General features: G+C 33.3%; 1 protein-coding gene across 1 annotated transcript in view; it reads left to right on the top strand.

Annotated features, from left to right (window-relative positions):
* The first annotated feature begins 5904 nt into the window (after positions 1–5904).
* raph1a (Ras association (RalGDS/AF-6) and pleckstrin homology domains 1a) overlaps positions 5905–9802 on the top strand; it is a 62271-nt gene continuing 58373 nt past the window's right edge. The window contains 1 exon segment of the mRNA XM_054615078.1: positions 5905–6042. The gene's annotated coding sequence lies outside the window, so the exon portion shown is untranslated.

The raw sequence follows: 9802 nt of genomic DNA, 5'->3' as shown, positions 1-9802 counted from the left end.
TACCCATGTTTTTTAAAGTATTTTTAAATATTCAGGGTAAAATGGGCTTCACATATTGTTGCCTATATGGAACTATTTAATTTCCACAATGTCCTTACAAAATCTCTTGTCCTCTCATCTCTGCTCTGTGTGAACAGCCTGCAGTTCAGACTGAGTTTTTGTCTCATAACTGTTGACTTTGATCATTTTAAGTGGTTAAAAAAAAGAAAAAAAACATGCTTTACAAACCCCACTGGTGGGTTTCTGGGGTTCAGAGGGTTAAAAAAAATCTCCTTCTGAGCACTGTCAGCTGCCCGGCCCAAGTTTAATTCTGCAGCACCATGGCTCTCATCTCCTCCTCCTGATTGGCTGCTGTGAATTAAAGGTGTTTGTCAGGAGTCAATATTGAAGAAAGATTTCTTCTCCTTCCAGGTTCATTAGGATTGTCACCACCCTCTCTTCACAAAGGCTAGTGGACGTACAAACGCCTTCTCTGTTCAGTACTACACTGAAGTTCAACACCTGATGATGTATGTGTGATTCAGTGTGTGAATGTGAGTCAGAAAGAACACTTCCTGTGTGAGGCTGAGAAACACACACACACGAACAAACACACAAACACACACTCACTCAGAATATGCAACCAGCAGGAAAAATATTCAAGCAGCTCTCTATGGCCCAAATTTAACATAAAAGTAGCAATTATAAAAGGGGTGATCACCAAATTGGCTCTCTGTCGTGTACAAAGGAAACAAATTTTATCCACAGCCTTGTCCAATATTTAAGTTTCATTCTTTAAACCTGTGCACGCAGAATTTGTGTGAAACTTTTAAATAAAGTTTTATTCTGTCTGCAAGATGATTCTTTTTAAAAGCAACAGGACACTGACACAGAAAAACAGAATATAACTGTCAAAATGAACTTCAGAATATCAGTGGTGTGATATGTTCCTCTGTATCTTGATGGACAACACCTCCCACCCCATGCAGGACACCCTGGCGGCTCTGTGCAGCTCCTTCAGCCACCGGCTGCTTCACCCCCAGTGTGTGAAGGAGAGGTACCGCAGGTCCTTCCTTCCTGCTGCTGTCAGGTTGCACAACCAGCACACATGACACTAAAAACTTGTGCAATACAAATACACTGTGCAATAATAGTTATAATAGTTATTCTGTCTGTATATATAATATTTCAGTTATTGTGGATTCTTTACTGTTTTTATTGCTTATTTGCTTATTTATAATACTTGTTTTTTGATCTTGTTTTTTTTTACTATGTCTCTATGCTACTGTAAATCCTGTAAATTTGCCCGCTGCAGGACTAATAAAGGATTATCTTATCTTATTTTATCTTATCTTATCTTATCTTCTTTCCCTTAAATGTTGAATGTATTGCGGTTTAATCCCCCTCACTCTCTCTGGTCTGGAGCCAAAATCAACTGGCAGACTGCTTTGCATATGTGCTGAGATGGCAATCTGGGTTGTGGGCAGAAAGGTTGTCAATTCACTGAGTTATGTGACGCAGATTAAATTATTTTGTTTTTTATTATTTAAAGGTTTCATGTTCCACAAGGAACTGGGCGGATTTTTTTTATTCCAATTTCCGTCAACTATCGTTCAGCTTGTCTCTCTCTTTATATATAATCTGTGGCATTTTGAGATGATGGAAAATTATGATGTCTGACGTAGGACCTCTTTCTGCTGAAACCTCAAGGTGGGAAGTTGTGGTTAAGGTTATGATTTTGAGTTATTATCATATCAATAAAAGATGAAAATGTCAACATCGATGAGGTTTTTGACAGAAATGACTGTTTCCTTCACCCACTCACCGCACACACAGCACACAAGTGAGGTGTTTCTCTGTGGGTTACAGCTGTGCAGTCTGAGTTCCATATAATTGCTAAAGGAATCGAGGATTCACTTATTCTCATGGTACAACACTTGGTTCTACAACAAAATGCATTTTCTAGTCAAAAAAAGCTAAACTTTATTATATGAGGAAGGTTTGGTTGTGAGTTGTGGAGTCTCACAGCCTGAGGAAAGAAGCTGATCTGAAGTCTGGTTAATACTTACACATCTCACCTTATTTGTAGGTAGGAGATGATGATTTTACAACTGGTTCAGGAGCCAATTTTCAAACATCTTAAAACAACATATTTACATTTAAAAACCTCAATCCCCTCAATAAAGTTATTTTTAGCTGATATTCCAGATGTACATGATCCCATAATCCCTTTATTTTTTACTTTTAATAAATGCGTGAGTTGCATTTTTGTAAATGCTGTAGGGCCCTTTGTTTGCTTCACTGCTTTCTTCACAGGCAGTGTCTGACCACTAGAGGTCACACTTTGGTTTAAAAAGCAGTTTAAAACTGAACAGTTTCAACTTAAGGTGTGTGTGTGTGTGTGTGTGTGTGTGTGTGTGTGTGTGTGTGTGTGTGTGTGTGTGTGTGTGTGTGTGTGTGTGTGTGTGTGTGTGTGTGCATATATATAATGATAGTAATATAACAATGGTAATATTTTAACTGTGTGTATATCATGTGTGTGTGTGTGTGTGTGTGTGTGTGTGTGTGTGTGTGTGTGCATATATATAATGATAGTAATATAACAATGGTAATATTTTAACTTTTAATATATCATATTTTCTACTACAATGATCTCTCTCTCTCTCCACTCATATATATATATATATATATATATATATATATATATATATATATATAAATATATATATATATATATATATATATATATATATATATATATATATATAAATATATATATATATATATATATATATATATATATATTTATATATATATATATTTATATATATTTATATAGATATATATTTATATATATTTATATATATATATATTTATATATATTTATATAGATATATATTTAAATATATTTATATAATATAACAATGGTAATATTTTAACTTTTAATATATCATATTTTCTACTACAATGATCTCTCTCTCTCTCCACTCATATATATATATATATATATATATATATATATATATATATATATATATATATATATATATATATAAATATATATATATATATATATATATATATATATTTATATATATTTATATAGATATATATTTATATATATTTATATAGATATATATTTAAATATATTTATATAATATAACAATATAATATTTTAACTTTTAATATATCATATTTTCTACTATATCATATATATATATATATATATATATATATATATATATATATATATATATATATATATATATATATATATATATATATATATATTTATATATATATATATATTTATATATATTTATATAGATATATATATTATTTATATATATTATTTATATATATTTATATAATATAACAATGGTAATATTTTAACTTTTAATATATCATATGTTGTACTACAATAATCTCTCTCTCTCCACTCATATATATATATATATATATATATATATATATATATATATATATATATATATATATTTATATATATATATATATATATATATATATATATATATATATCATATATATATATATATTTATATATATATTTATATATATATATATATATATATATATATATATATATATATATATATATATATATATATATTTATATATACATCAATACTTTATCATATCATGATTGTTATTTATTTATTTATTTATTCTCATATATTCTTTTTATATTCATATATAAGAAGAATATTTAAATAGGACAGAGTATAATAGAATAGAATGACCTCATCAGGACTGATTGGTTGAGGCTGATTTCTGGGTTGGGCAGGACAGGAAGCGAAGGCACCGGGAACGCGCATGGCATGGATACGCGCTCCCGCTGAGTTTTTTGGGATCCGGTGCACAGCTAAAGATGCGTCAAGTCAGACTGTAGAACACCGGAACAGAGATGATTTTACCTTCAAAATAAAATACCAATGAACTTGAAATCGACATTTCCGGTTGGATATGCCTTCTTGCTGTACTGTACAATCTTCAACCTAATAAGGGTTTTCTTTTTGATAGATTGTTTTGATTATATATATAAGGGTTTTAAACAGGGGGTTGGGAAATATAAGGGATTGTGAAATGATTAATAGGATATCAAATTAGAGCAAATAAAATGTAATTCCTTTATTATAATTTTAACTCATTATTATTAACAAAATGCTAATTTCTACACTTTTTTTTTAAATGTTTGGGTTGTTTTTTCTCTTGTAAATTACATGATTATTCTTCAGGCCTTTAATATTATAAAAATAGATTAAAAGGAAAACAAAAGGTCTCTTGTTGACATTGTTTTAACATGTAGACAAATGTATGCACTAGAGGCTGCAAATAGACATTACTCTGTTTTAAGAGGTCACAAGCCTGAAAGGGCGGGAATCACTGTGGCTCAATTAAGCTCTGTTCATCTGGGAATGTAAAGGATAATGCAGGAACCAATTAGGCTTTTCAATTAATCAATAACAATTTAAGTATAAGAATGTGGCAATCAAATACTATTAATATTTAATATTATGATTAATGTTATTATTGTATTTTGCACACTTTATATACTTGAATAATAATACTGTTTGACAATAAAACAAGGTATTCTATTTGATCCTTTATTGTTTTTTATCATTTACAGTACCAGTCAAAAGTTTGGACACTCATTCAACTACTTTGAAGAATGTAAAATATAAAACATATTCTGGTTTGTTGAGCATTTGTTTGTTTACCACATAATTCCATATGTGTTCCTTCATAGTTTGGATGTCTTCAATATTAATCTAATAATGTAGAAAAAAATAAAATAAAAAAATAAAGAAAAACCATTGAATGAGAAGGTGTGTCCAAACGTTTGACTGGTACTGTATATATAAAATAAAAAATATATAAAATAAAAATAAAAATAAAAATAAAGAAAAAACATTGAATGAGAAGGTGTGTCCAAACTTTTGACTGGTACTGTATATATATAAAATAAAAAAATATATAAAATAAAAAAATATATAAAATAAAAATAAAGAAAAATCATTGAATGAGAAGGTGTGTCCAAACTTTTGACTGGTACTGTATATATATAAAATAAAAAAAATATAAAAAAAAAATATAAAATAAAAATAAAGAAAAACCATTGAAAAAGGTGTGACCAAAAAAAATATAAAAAAAATAAAAAAAATATAAAAATAAAGAAAAATCATTGAATGAGAAGGTGTGTCCAAACTTTTGACTGGTACTGTATATATATAAAATAAAAAAAAAATATATAAAAAAATATATATAAAATAAAAATAAAGAAAAACCATTGAATGGGAAGGTGTGACCAAACTTTTGACTGGTACTGTATATATATAAAATAAAATAATATAAAAAAAATATATAAAAAAATTAAGAAAAACCATTGAATGAGAAGGTGTGTCCAAACTTTTGACTGGTACTGTATATATATAAAATAAAAAAAAAAAAAAAAAATACAAATAAAAATACAAATAAAGAAAAACCATTGAATGAGAAGGTGTGTCCAAACTTTTGACTGGTACTGTATATATATATAAAATAAATAAAAATAAAAAAAAAATAAAAAAACCATTGAATGAGAAGGTGTGACCAAACTTTTGACTGGTACTGTATATATATATATATATATATATATATATAATATATATATATATATATATATATATATATATATATAAAATAAGAAAATATATAAAATAAAAATAGAAATAAAGAAAAACCATTGAATGAGAAGGTGTGAGCAAACGTTTGACTGGTACTGTATATAAATGCATTTGTTTGAGGGTTTCTTTAACACAGCAGAGGTTGGAGTTTATTGTGAAAGTCCGGCCTGGAAGTCGTCCGTCTCGCTCGGCTGCAACTTGACGCTGCCGTCAGCGGTGCTGGGATCCAGTGTGGCAGCGAGGGGGAAATCTGGGATATCTGGGAAAGGGGAGTCGGTGAAAACCGGGACTAAACCGGCAGAAATCCCCGAGGAAGGCTTGACGGACTCCGCCGGTGGCTGCGGTTCTGTTCTCCCAGTAATCTCCCCGGATCTGCACAGTAAGTATCCCAATTCCCCTTCACCTCCCTGCATCTCTATCCACAACACATTCACCCTGCTTTCTCTTCTTTATTATATATAAATAAATATATATATATATATATGCATGCATATTTTAGAATTTTGCATTGCATACAACTGCATTGGACCTTTTTATTGTGTGAGGATTTTTAATGGAGAACAGATCATTTAATTAACATCCACTAGGGAAAAAAAAAAAAGAAAAAGCCAATTAATCCCGTTAGTGGCTGCATGTGTATATGCAGAGAAAGGAAAGGGTGGTGGTGGTGGTGGTGGATGACAGAGAAAAAGACTATCTTTTGCAGAAAATCTCATAATCTCAGTTAATGCATTGCAGCGTGTGTCTTCATATGACCGCATATGTTGCTTAGTCCCCTCTTAGTCACATTATTCGGTTTGCATGTGTGTGCATTTTTTTTTTTTTTTTTTTTTTTTTTTTCTTTTTGCCGTATTAAGCGCCGCAGGGCCCTGCAGAGCACCACACACCCGGCCTGGATGCGCAGGTTCTCCGGGGGAGCAGCAGCAGCCGGCTGACAGCGCCTCACTCCTCCGGGACATTAAGCGCTATTGGGTTGCTGCATCTTGGCTCGGAGGCCAGGCGTGCAAGGCGTGGCATCCATATAGCATTACACGGCCATGGGCGTGTTTTACCCCGCAGCTGCCACACTACTGACATATAGAAGAAAAAATGTATATGATTTGGTATATTAGATATAAATGCATATGTCAATTTTTTTTTTTTTTTTATAGTAGCATGCTCAGGGTTTTGCCTCCAAGTGTCATTTAAAATTCAGCATCATCAGACATGCAGGCCTGCCATCTGTCTGTCTTCCTGCAGGTCAACCTGTCTCACCGACTTGTCCTCCTGTAAACTGTCTCACTGTCTGACTGGTAAACCTGGCTGTCATGTCGTCCTGCTGATAGACATGCGTCTGTCTCAAAATTTAAAAAAATCCAAGTTTTCTAGGGCTGCCCCTCATTGTCGATTAGTCGACTAATCTGCCGATTTTGAGCCTCGGCGACTGAGCTTTCTTACGTAGATGAGTTGTTTTTTATGTGTTTTTCATGCTAGGAGGACGTATTTCGAAGTAATTTATGAGAGTTTCTCCAGCATACACAAGATTTAATAAACAAACCGATTGGTCGCCAAAATCATATGCGTGTTAGTCTACTAAGATCTTTTTTGATCAAGGACCGACTCAGTTTTCGTAGTTGTTCTTTTCTACACTTGCCTCCAAGTCCCATTTAAAATTCAGCATCATCAGACATGCAGGCCTGCCATCTGTCTGTCTTCCTGCAGGTCAACCTGTCTCACCGACTTGTCCTCCTGTAAACTGTCTCACTGTCTGACTGGTAAACCTGGCTGTCATGTCGTCCTGCTGATAGACATATGTCTGTCTCAAAATTTAAAAAAATCCAATTTTTGGTAGGAATATTGTGATCAGCCTCCCACACTGAGTGTTTATTAGATCACTTTAATATTTGTTGTTTGTAGGTAAAGGCCGTGAAATGGATGTTTTTCAGGGTAAAGTTGAATATGTTATGAGGGAGTTAAGATTAAAGATGGCTGTGGTGGTTACTGTAGGAGTTGTGAGGACAGTGTTTTGTCATCTTCTCCAGGTCGGTCTTCACATTTTTACATTGAAACGCTGCAGTTTGCTTCTCCTGTTGGATAACAGTGGTGATGTAGCATGCAATGTTTTTTTCATGCACATGGCAATGAAAAAATAAACTGAAATGATAGATTTTGAAGTGGGATTATAATTCTGCACCGTGGTGCACGGCAGTTCTGCTATAGATCCTTCAAGTGTAAGATGAATAAGCAAATGATTTCACCCATTGACTGCACTGCTGCAGTAGTGTGCAGCTGAGACGGATGAAATGTAAAACCAGGAAGTCCTGTATAAAGACTGATAGGCCGATAGATTTGATTGAAGCAGAGTGGAGGTTTCCGGCACAACTTCACCTACTTCCAAGGTTCATGGAGAAGGGAAAAGGTCTGAAGAGGTAAACACTCCAGCGTCCCTTATTCTATAGATTTTGGTAAAAAAAAAAAAAAAGATGCTCTTGTACTACAAGTGTCCCTGGAGTTTTGACGTCTCCAAAATATTTTGTTGCCAGATGATGTTGGACGGCATTTTGGCAAAAGTTCAGCCAGGATAGACTTCTCTGTCTGGGTCTCATAATTTAATTTTATTATGGATCCTGCATTTGAATCAGCAATATCAAGTAAAACACTGCTGCCAAATACAATACAGAATCCTATTTTGGATATTTGATACTTTTAAACTTGCTTATTTACTAGCACAAATACAAGCACATTTTCCCAGAAAATATTCATTTTTTTTGCATTGAAAGGAGAACACCACCCAAATTAAGAACTCAAATATTTGAATTTCCATGACCAAGGAAAGATCAATCAATAGGCCAATGGTGAACATGAGCTACTCTCTCTCAAGGCCAGAAACCAGAGAAGTAATGCTGCGATCCATTGATAGTCGGAAGTCGATAATTCCCAGTTGGTCTACTAAAGTTTGGATCTATATACGTCCCAATGCATCTGCTCGGGAGAACATGGGTGCCTGCAGCAAAATTATATTTCTATGGCAAGTTTTTGGGCTTTACAAACATCTGCAGAGGACCTACATCAAATTACCACAACGCCAGTATCATAGATAATAAAACATATGGCTTTTTTAATAAATGCCATGATCTTAAATTCCGAAAAATCTAATTGAAATCATTTTAAGGATCCTTGGTCCTGTAAAAAGAGATGGAAGGTCCATAGTCCATGAATGTGAGATGATGAATTCTTGACACACAGAATGTTTTTCTTTTTTATACCCAAATAAGCTTTTTCTATTGTAGTGTTCTCAGTTCTGAAACAGTAAATGTACCCATAGAACATTCCCCTTGGTGCTCTATCATTCATAGCATCTTTCCCAACTCATTGTATATGGAGCAGTTCTACACTTAATATTTGATGACATCACAAATTTGAGCTTTAGCACTCTAGTCTTTGGATTTAAGAGAGCTGTTTATGTGGACTATTGACTACCCACTTTTGAAAATGCTTCTAGTTCCCCTTTAACCAAAGAGCCTGAGTACTCAAATGTCAATTTTTTCCAACAGAATAATCTATTATCTGATCAATGAATGGGCTGAGTAAGATTTGATGCCAGCTTTCCAAAGGCTGCTCTACCAAAGTGCTTATACCAAGCACTAAACGTCCTGGAAATGTCTCAGTTTTAAAGGTTCTTGGTGAGAACGTTTAGCCTTTTCATTGAAAGTGGGCATTGTCCATGTCTTGTTTGCCAAGACTTCTGAAATTATTTCTGCTCCTGCATTGATGTTAATACAGATCTCAAAATGCAACATGAAGTCATTTCTGTCTGTCACGCATGTTGATTTTATGGCGACAAACAAAATGCATTTTCAAACAATATCCCTTTTACAAACCTCGTTTGAGCCAAATTTTCTTACCAACACTAGTGGTGGGGGATTCTGTCCCACTGCAGTAATCTGTAACCCGGTCCATCAGAGTCGTAGTGTGTAATCATTCGGACAGACTGGAGACGTCCCCTCGCGCGGTGCAGCAAAGTGGGGCAGAAATTCTGCATCTCCCAGTAGTGTTGAGGGTTAACTGGAGTATAAAAATCTTGAATGCCCTACTTCGACTAAAGGCTGCTCTGACTGTCTGACTGTCAGCTTCACATCAGAGACCTGCAGGGTCCTGGT

Source organism: Anoplopoma fimbria, chromosome 16 (genome assembly GCF_027596085.1).
Source record: "Anoplopoma fimbria isolate UVic2021 breed Golden Eagle Sablefish chromosome 16, Afim_UVic_2022, whole genome shotgun sequence".
Lineage (NCBI taxonomy): Eukaryota > Metazoa > Chordata > Actinopteri > Perciformes > Anoplopomatidae > Anoplopoma > Anoplopoma fimbria.
The sequence above is the reverse complement of the archived record's forward strand: the minus strand, read 5'-3'. Positions and strand labels throughout refer to the sequence as shown.